This window comes from Oncorhynchus tshawytscha, unplaced genomic scaffold, assembly GCF_018296145.1.
Source record: "Oncorhynchus tshawytscha isolate Ot180627B unplaced genomic scaffold, Otsh_v2.0 Un_contig_3304_pilon_pilon, whole genome shotgun sequence".
NCBI lineage: Eukaryota > Metazoa > Chordata > Actinopteri > Salmoniformes > Salmonidae > Oncorhynchus > Oncorhynchus tshawytscha.
Genome location: NW_024608436.1, coordinates 12,501 through 22,500, shown reverse-complemented (window position 1 = coordinate 22,500; position 10,000 = coordinate 12,501).

Sequence of the window (10,000 nt, the reverse complement as noted above, 5' to 3'; positions counted from 1 at the left end):
AGCTGTACTAGCCCCCCATTCACAAACCATTAGAGGCGCTAACGCTAGCCCCCCATTCACAAACCATTAGAGATGCTAACGCTAGCCCCCCATTCACAAACCATTAGAGACGCAAACGCTAGCCCAACATTCACAAACCATTGGAGACGCTAACACTAGCCTCCCATTCACAAACCATTAGAGACGCAAACGCTAGCCCAACATTCACAAACCATTAGAGACGCTAACACTAGCCCCCCATTCACAAACCATTAGAGACGCTAACACTAGCCTCCCATTCACAAACCATTAGAGACGCTAATGCTAGCCCACCATTCACAACACTAGCCCTCCATGTAGTGAGTAAGTAAGTCGCGTATTTACAACCAATAGGGAATAGATTGACAGGAAGTCCTGTTCACTACCATGTTCACTACCACGGACACTAAATCAAATCAAATCAAATTTATTTATATAGCCCTTCGTACATCAGCTGATATCTCAAAGTGCTGTACAGAAACCCAGCCTAAAACCCCAAACAGCAAGCAATGCAGGTGTAGAAGCACGGTGGCTAGGAAAAACTCCCTAGAAAGGCCAGAACCTAGGAAGAAACCTAGAGAGGAACCAGGCTATGTGGGGTGGCCAGTCCTCTTCTGGCTGTGCCGGGTGGAGATTATAACAGAACATGGCCAAGATGTTCAAATGTTCATAAATGACCAGCATGGTCGAATACTAATAAGGCAGAACAGTTGAAACTGGAGCAGCAGCACGGCCAGGTGGACTGGGGACAGCAAGGAGTCATCATGTCAGGTAGTCCTGGGGCATGGTCCTAGGGCTCAGGTCAGTTGAAACTGGAACAGCAGCATGGCCAGGTGGACTGGGGACAGCAAGTGATACACTACCATGGACACTACCATGTTCACTACCATGTTCACTACCATGTTCACTACCATGTTCACTACCATGGACAATACCATGGACACTACCATGGACACTACCATGTTCACTACCATGGACACTACCATGTTCACTACCATGGACACTACCATGGACAATACCATGGACACTACCACGGACAATACCATGGACACACTATAGACACTACCATGGACACTACCATGGACACTACCATGTTCACTACCATGGACACTACCATGTTCACTACCATGGACACTACCATGGACACTACCATGGACAATACCATGGACACTACCACGGACACTACCATGGACACACTATACACACTACCATGGACACTACCATGGACACTACCACGGACACTACCATGGACACTACCATGGACAATACCATGGACACTACCATGGACACTACCATGGACACTACCATGGACACTACCATGGACACACTATGGACACTACCATGGACACTACCATGGACACTACCATGGACACTACCATGGACAATACCATGGACACTACCACGGACACTACCATGGACACACTATAGACACTACCATGGACACTACCATGGACACTACCATGGACACTACCATGTTCACTACCATGTTCACTACCACGGACACTACCATGGACACTACCATGTTCACTACCACGGACACTACCATGGACACTACCATGGACACTACCACGGACACTACCATGTTCACTACCATGGACACTACCACGGACACTACCATGGACACTACCATGGACACTACCACGGACACTACCATGACACTACCATGGACACTACCATGGACACTACCATGGACACTACCATGGACACTACCACGGACACTACCATGGACACTACCATGGACACTACCACGGACACTACCATGTTCACTACCACGGACACTACCATGGACACTACCACGGACACTACCACGGACACTACCATAGACACTACCATGGACACTACCACGGACACTACCATGTTCACTACCATGGACACTACCATGGACACTACCATGGACACTACCACGGACACTACCATGTTCACTACCACGGACACTACCATGGACACTACCATGGACACTACCACGGACACTACCATGGACACTACCATGGACACTACCACGGACACTACCATGTTCACTACCATGGACACTACCATGGACATTACCATGGACACTACCACGGACACTACCATGTTCACTACCACGGACACTACTATAGACACTACCATGGACACTACCATGGACACTACCATGGACACTACCATGGAAATAGACAAGGATCTGCTGACCATTTCATAATAATTTTTTTTACAATTTTTATGTCATTTCACGGACGCTCTTCTCCATAGAGACTTACACTAGTGAGTCATTTAGTAGCTGCTCTTCTCCAGAGAGACTTACAGTAGTGAGTCATTTAGTAGCGGCTCTTCTCCAGAGAGACTTACAGTAGTGAGTCATTTAGTAGCGGCTCTTCTCCAGAGAGACTTACAGTAGTGAGTCATTTAGTAGCGGCTCTTCTCCAGAGAGACTTACAGTAGTGAGTCATACATTTTAATGTATTTCGCGGTACTGGTCGCACTTGGGGATCGAATCCACAACCTTTACAGCCATGCTGAGCTACACAGGGCCAGGCTGTTCAGCACCAGGGACAGCAGACCAGGACAAAGTCTTAGGATGAGACCAGGCTGTTCAGCACCAGGGAAAGCAGCCCAGGACAAAGTCTTAGGATGAGACCAGACTGTTCAGCACCAGGGACAGCCGCCCAGGACAAAGTCTTAGGATGAGACCAGACTGTTCAGCACCAGGGACAGCAGCCCAGGACAAAGTCTTAGGATGAGACCAGACTGTTCAGCACCAGGGACAGCAGCCCAGGACAAAGTCTTAGGATGAGACCAGACTGTTCAGCACCAGGGAAAGCAGCCCAGGACAAAGTCTTAGGATGAGACCAGACTGTTCAGCACCAGGGAAAGCAGCCCAGGACAAAGTCTTAGGATGAGACCAGACTGTTCAGCACCAGGGACAGCAGACCAGGACAACGTCTTAGGATGAGACCAGACTGTTCAGCACCAGGGACAGCAGCCCAGGACAAAGTCTTAGGATGAGACCAGACTGTTCAGCACCAGGGACAGCAGACCAGGACAAAGTCTTAGGATAAGACCAGACTGTTCAGCACCAGGGACAGCAGCCCAAGACAACGTCTTAGGATGAGACCAGACTGTTCAGCACACGACTTTCCCTACATAATGCACCCTATTCCCTACTTAGGGCACGACTTTCCCTACATAATGCACCCTATTCCCTACTTAGTGCACGACTTTCCCTACATAATGCACCCTATTCCCTACTTAGGGCACGACTTTCCCTACATAATGCACCCTATTCCCTACTTAGGGCACGACTTTCCCTACATAATGCACCCTATTCCCTACTTAGTGCACGACTTTCCCTACATAATGCACCCTATTCCCTACTTAGTGCACGACTTTCAGTAGTACATCACTATGTAGTATAGACCAGAGGGTAGATCACTATGTAGTATAGACCAGAGGGTAGATCACTATGTTGTATAGACCAGAGGGTAGACAGTAGATCACTATGTAGTATAGACCAGAGGGTAGACAGTAGATCACTATGTAGTATAGACCAGAGGGTAGATCACTATGTAGTATAGACCAGAGGGTAGATCACTATGTTGGGACTAGGGTGGCATTTAGTGACAAAGCGATTCTTAGCTACAGTGCCTTGCGAAAGTATTCGGACCCTTGAACTTTGCGACCTTTTGCCACATTTCAGGCTTCAAACATAAAGATATAAAACTGTATTTTTTTTGTGAAGAATCAACAACAAGTGGGACACAATCATGAAGTCCAAAACATAAAGCTGTTCACAAATGCTCTCCATCCAACCTCACTGAGCTCGAGCTGTTTTGCAAGGAGGAATGGGAAAAAATTTCAGTCTCTCGATGTGCAAAACTGATAGAGACATACCCCAAGCGACTTACAGCTGTAATCGCAGCAAAAGGTGGTGCTACAAAGTATTAACTTAAGGGGGCTGAATAATTTTGCACGCCCAATTTTTCAGTTTTTGATTTGTTAAAAAAGTTTGAAATATCCAATAAATGTCGTTCCACTTCATGATTGTGTCCCACTTGTTGATTCTTCACAAAAAACAGTTTTATATCTTTATGTTTGAAGCCTGAAATGTGGCAAAAGGTCGCAAAGTTCAAGGGGGCCGAATACTTTCGCAAGGCACTGTATTTATACTGTTAGTTATTTATACTGTTAGTTATTTATACTGTTAGTTATTTATACTGTTAGTTATTTATACTGTTAGCTATTTATACTGTTATCTATGTATACTGTTAGCTATTTATACTGTTAGCTATTTATACTGTTAGCTATTTATACTGTTAGCTATTTAGACTGTTAGTTATTTATACTGTTAGCTATTTATACTGTTAGCTATTTATACTGTTAGCTATTTATACTGTTAGCTATTTATACTGTTAGCTATTTATACTGTTAGCTATTTATACTGTTAGTTATTTATACTGTTAGCTATTTATACTGTTAGTTATTTATACTGTTAGCTATTTATACTGTTAGTTATTTATACTGTTAGCTATTTATACTGTTAGTTATTTATACTGTTAGTTATTTATACTGTTAGCTATTTATACTGTTAGCTATTTATACTGTTAGCTATTTATACTGTTAGCTATTTATACTGTTAGCTATTTAGACTGTTAGTTATTTATACTGTTAGTTATTTATACTGTTAGCTATTTATACTGTTAGTTATTTATACTGTTAGTTATTTATACTGTTAGCTATTTATACTGTTATCTATGTATACTGTTAGCTATTTATACTGTTAGCTATTTATACTGTTAGCTATTTATACTGTTAGCTATTTAGACTCTTAGCTATTTAGAATGTTATCTATTTAGACTGTTAGTTATTTTTACTGTTAGTTACTGACAGGAGAGAATGGGACACTAGATATGAATGACAGGAGAGAATGGGACCTCAGATATGAATGACAGGAGAGAATGGGACACCAGATATGACTGACAGGAGAGAATGGGACACCAGATATGAATGACAGGAGAGAATGGGACACTAGATATGAATGACAGGAGAGAATGGGACACCAGATATGAATGACAGGAGAGAATGGGACACCAGATATGAATGACAGGAGAGAATGGGACACCAGATATGAATGACAGGAGAGAATGGGACACCAGATATGACTGACAGGAGAGAATGGGACACCAGATATGACTGACAGGAGAGAATGGGACACCAGATATGACTGACAGGAGAGAATGGGACCTCAGATATGAATGACAGGAGAGAATGGGACACCAGATATGACTGACAGGAGAGAATGGGACACCAGATATGAATGACAGGAGAGAATGGGACACCAGATATGACTGACAGGAGAGAATGGGACACCAGATATGAATGACAGGAGAGAATGGGACACCAGATATGAATGACAGGAGAGAATGGGACACCAGATATGAATGACAGGAGAGAATGGGACACCAGATATGAATGACAGGAGAGAATGGGACACCAGATATGAATGACAGGAGAGAATGGGACACCAGATATGAATGACAGGAGAGAATGGGACACCAGATATGACTGACAGGAGAGAATGGGACACCAGATATGAATGACAGGAGAGAATGGGACACCAGATATGAATGACAGGAGAGAATGGGACACCAGATATGAATGACAGGAGAGAATGGGACACCAGATATGAATGACAGGAGAGAATGGGACACCAGATATGACTTAAAATGGGACACCTTTATTCAACAGAACCACAGAAGAAAGACAAAGAATGGACACTTCAATCTGATCTGTGTCTGATTATGACAGGAGAGAATGGGACCCCACCAGTCTAGAGGGGTATGTCTTGACTATATGTACCCCACCAGTCTAGACAGGAGGAATGTCTTGACTATATGTACCCCACCAGTCTAGGGGTGGAGGGGTATGTCTTGAAATATGTACCCCACCAGTCTAGAGGGGTATGTCTTGTCTATATGTACCCCACCAGTCTAGAGGGGTATGTCTTGTCTATGTGTACCCCACCAGTCTAGGGGTGGAGGGGTATGTCTTGTCTATATGTACCCCACCAGTCTAGGGGTGGAGGGGTATGTCTTGTCTATATGTACCCCACCAGTCTAGGGGTGGAGGGGTATGTCTTGTCTATGTGTACCCCACCAGTCTAGGGGTGGAGGGGTATGTCTTGTCTATGTGTACCCCACCAGTCTAGAGGGGGGGTATGTCTTGTCTATATGTACCCCACCAGTCTAGAGGGGATGTCTTGTCTTGTCTATGTACCCCACCAGTCTAGAGGGAGGGGTATGTCTTGTCTATATGTACCCCACCAGTCTAGGGGTGGAGGGGTATGTCTTGTCTATATGTACCCCACCAGTCTAGGGGTGGAGGGTATGTCTTGTCTATGTGTACCCCACCAGTCTAGGGGTGGAGGGGTATGTCTTGTCTATATGTACCCCACCAGTCTAGAGGGGTATGTCTTGTCTATGTGTACCCCACCAGTCTAGGGGTGGAGGGGTATGTCTTGTCTATATGTACCCCACCAGTCTAGGGGTGGAGGGGTATGTCTTGTCTATATGTACCCCACCAGTCTAGGGGTGGAGGGGTATGTCTTGTCTATATGTACCCCACCAGTCTAGGGGGGAGGGGTATGTCTTGTCTATATGTACCCCACCAGTCTAGAGGGGAGGGGTATGTCTTGTCTATGTGTACCCCACCAGTCTGTCTTGTCTAGGGGGTATGTCTTGTCTATATGTACCCCACCAGTCTAGAGGGGTATGTCTTGTCTATATGTACCCCACCAGTCTAGGGGTGGAGGGGTATGTCTTGTCTATGTGTACCCCACCAGTCTAGGGGTGGAGGGGTATGTCTTGTCTATATGTACCCCACCAGTCTAGAGGGGTATGTCTTGTCTATGTGTACCCCACCAGTCTAGAGGGGTATGTCTTGTCTATATGTACCCCACCAGTCTAGGGGTGGAGGGGTATGTCTTGTCTATGTGTACCCCACCAGTCTAGAGGGGTATGTCTTGTCTATATGTACCCCACCAGTCTAGGGGTGGAGGGGTATGTCTTGTCTATATGTACCCCACCAGTCTAGGGGTGGAGGGGTATGTCTTGTCTATGTGTACCCCACCAGTCTAGAGGGGTGGATGTCTTGTCTATGTGTACCCCACCAGTCTAGGGGTGGAGGGGTATGTCTTGTCTATATGTACCCCACCAGTCTAGAGGGGGTATGTCTAGGGGTGGAGGGGTATGTCTTGTCTATATGTACCCCACCAGTCTAGGGGTGGAGGGGTATGTCTTGTCTATATGTACCCCACCAGTCTAGGGGTGGAGGGTATGTCTTGTCTATGTGTACCCCACCAGTCTAGGGGTGGAGGGGTATGTCTTGTCTATATGTACCCCACCAGTCTAGGGGTGGAGGGGTATGTCTTGTCTATATGTACCCCACCAGTCTAGAGGGGAGGTCTAGGGTATGTCTTGTCTATATGTACCCCACCAGTCTAGAGGGGAGGGGTATGTCTTGTCTATATGTACCCCACCAGTCTAGGGGTGGAGGGGTATGTCTTGTCTATATGTACCCCACCAGTCTAGGGGTGGAGGGGTATGTCTTGTCTATATGTACCCCACCAGTCTAGAGGGGTATGTCTTGTCTATATGTACCCCACCAGTCTAGGGGTGGAGGGGTATGTCTTGTCTATATGTACCCCACCAGTCTAGGGGTGGAGGGGTATGTCTTGTCTATATGTACCCCACCAGTCTAGGGGTGGAGGGGTATGTCTTGTCTATGTGTACCCCACCAGTCTAGGGGTGGAGGGGTATGTCTTGTCTATATGTACCCCACCAGTCTAGGGGGGATGTCTTGTCTATATGTACCCCACCAGTCTAGAGGGTGGAGGGGTATGTCTTGTCTATATGTACCCCACCAGTCTAGGGGTGGAGGGGTATGTCTTGTCTATATGTACCCCACCAGTCTAGGGGTGGAGGGGTATGTCTTGTCTTGTCCCCACCAGTCTAGAGGGGTATGTCTTGTCTATGTGTACCCCACCAGTCTAGGGGTGGAGGGGTATGTCTTGTCTATATGTACCCCACCAGTCTAGGGGTGGAGGGGTATGTCTTGTCTATGTGTACCCCACCAGTCTAGGGGTGGAGGGGCATGTCTTGTCTATATGTACCCCACCAGTCTAGGGGTGGAGGGGTATGTCTTGTCTATATGTACCCCACCAGTCTAGGGGTGGAGGGGTATGTCTTGTCTATATGTACCCCACCAGTCTAGGGGGTATGTCTTGTCTATATGTACCCCACCAGTCTAGGGGTGGAGGGGTATGTCTTGTCTATATGTACCCCACCAGTCTAGAGGGGAGGGGTATGTCTTGTCTATGTGTACCCCACCAGTCTAGGGGTGGAGGGGGTATGTCTTGTCTATATGTACCCCACCAGTCCAGGGTGGAGGGGTATGTCTTGTCTATATGTACCCCACCAGTCTAGGGGTGGAGGGGTATGTCTTGTCTATATGTACCCCACCAGTCTAGAGGGGTATGTCTTGTCTATATGTACCCCACCAGTCTAGGGGTGGAGGGTATGTCTTGTCTATATGTACCCCACCAGTCTAGGGGTGGAGGGGTATGTCTTGTCTATATGTACCCCACCAGTCTAGGGGTGGAGGGGTATGTCTTGTCTATGTGTACCCCACCAGTCTAGGGGTGGAGGGGTATGTCTTGTCTATATGTACCCCACCAGTCTAGGGGTGGAGGGGTATGTCTTGTCTATATGTACCCCACCAGTCTAGGGGTGGAGGGGTATGTCTTGTCTATATGTACCCCACCAGTCTAGGGGTGGAGGGGCATGTCTTGTCTATATGTACCCCACCAGTCTAGGGGTGGAGGGTATGTCTTGTCTATATGTACCCCACCAGTCTAGGGGTGGAGGGGTATGTCTTGTCTATATGTACCCCACCACCAGAGGGTATGTCTTGTCTAGTCTAGGGGTGGAGGGGTATGTCTTGTCTATATGTACCCCACCAGTCTAGAGGGGTATGTCTTGTCTATATGTACCCCACCAGTCTAGGGGTGGAGGGGTATGTCTTGTCTATATGTACCCCACCAGTCTAGGGGTGGAGGGGTATGTCTTGTCTATATGTACCCCACCAGTCTAGGGGTGGAGGGGTATGTCTTGTCTATATGTACCCCACCAGTCTAGAGGGGTATGTCTTGTCTATATGTACCCCACCAGTCTAGGGGTGGAGGGGTATGTCTTGTCTATATGTACCCCACCAGTCTAGGGGTGGAGGGGTATGTCTTGTCTATGTGTACCCCACCAGTCTAGGGGTGGAGGGTATGTCTTGTCTATATGTACCCCACCAGTCTAGGGGTGGAGGGGTATGTCTTGTCTATATGTACCCCACCAGTCTAGGGGTGGAGGGGTATGTCTTGTCTATATGTACCCCACCAGTCTAGGGGTGGATGTCTTGTCTATATGTACCCCACCAGTCTAGGGGTGGAGGGGTATGTCTTGTCTATATGTACCCCACCAGTCTAGGGGTGGAGGGGTATGTCTTGTCTATATGTACCCCACCAGTCTAGGGGTGGAGGGTATGTCTTGTCTATGTGTACCCCACCAGTCTAGGGGTGGAGGGGTATGTCTTGTCTATATGTACCCCACCAGTCTAGGGGTGGAGGGCATGTCTTGTCTATATGTACCCCACCAGTCTAGGGGTGGAGGGGTATGTCTTGTCTATATGTACCCCACCAGTCTAGGGGTGGAGGGGTATGTCTTGTCTATATGTACCCCACCAGTCTAGGGGTGGAGGGGTATGTCTTGTCTATATGTACCCCACCAGTCTAGGGGTGGAGGGTATGTCTTGTCTATATGTACCCCACCAGTCTAGAGGGGTATGTCTTGTCTTCTAGAGGGGTATGTCTTGTCTATATGTACCCCACCAGTCTAGGGGTGGAGGGGTATGTCTTGTCTATATGTACCCCACCAGTCTAGGGGTGGAGGGGCATGTCTTGTCT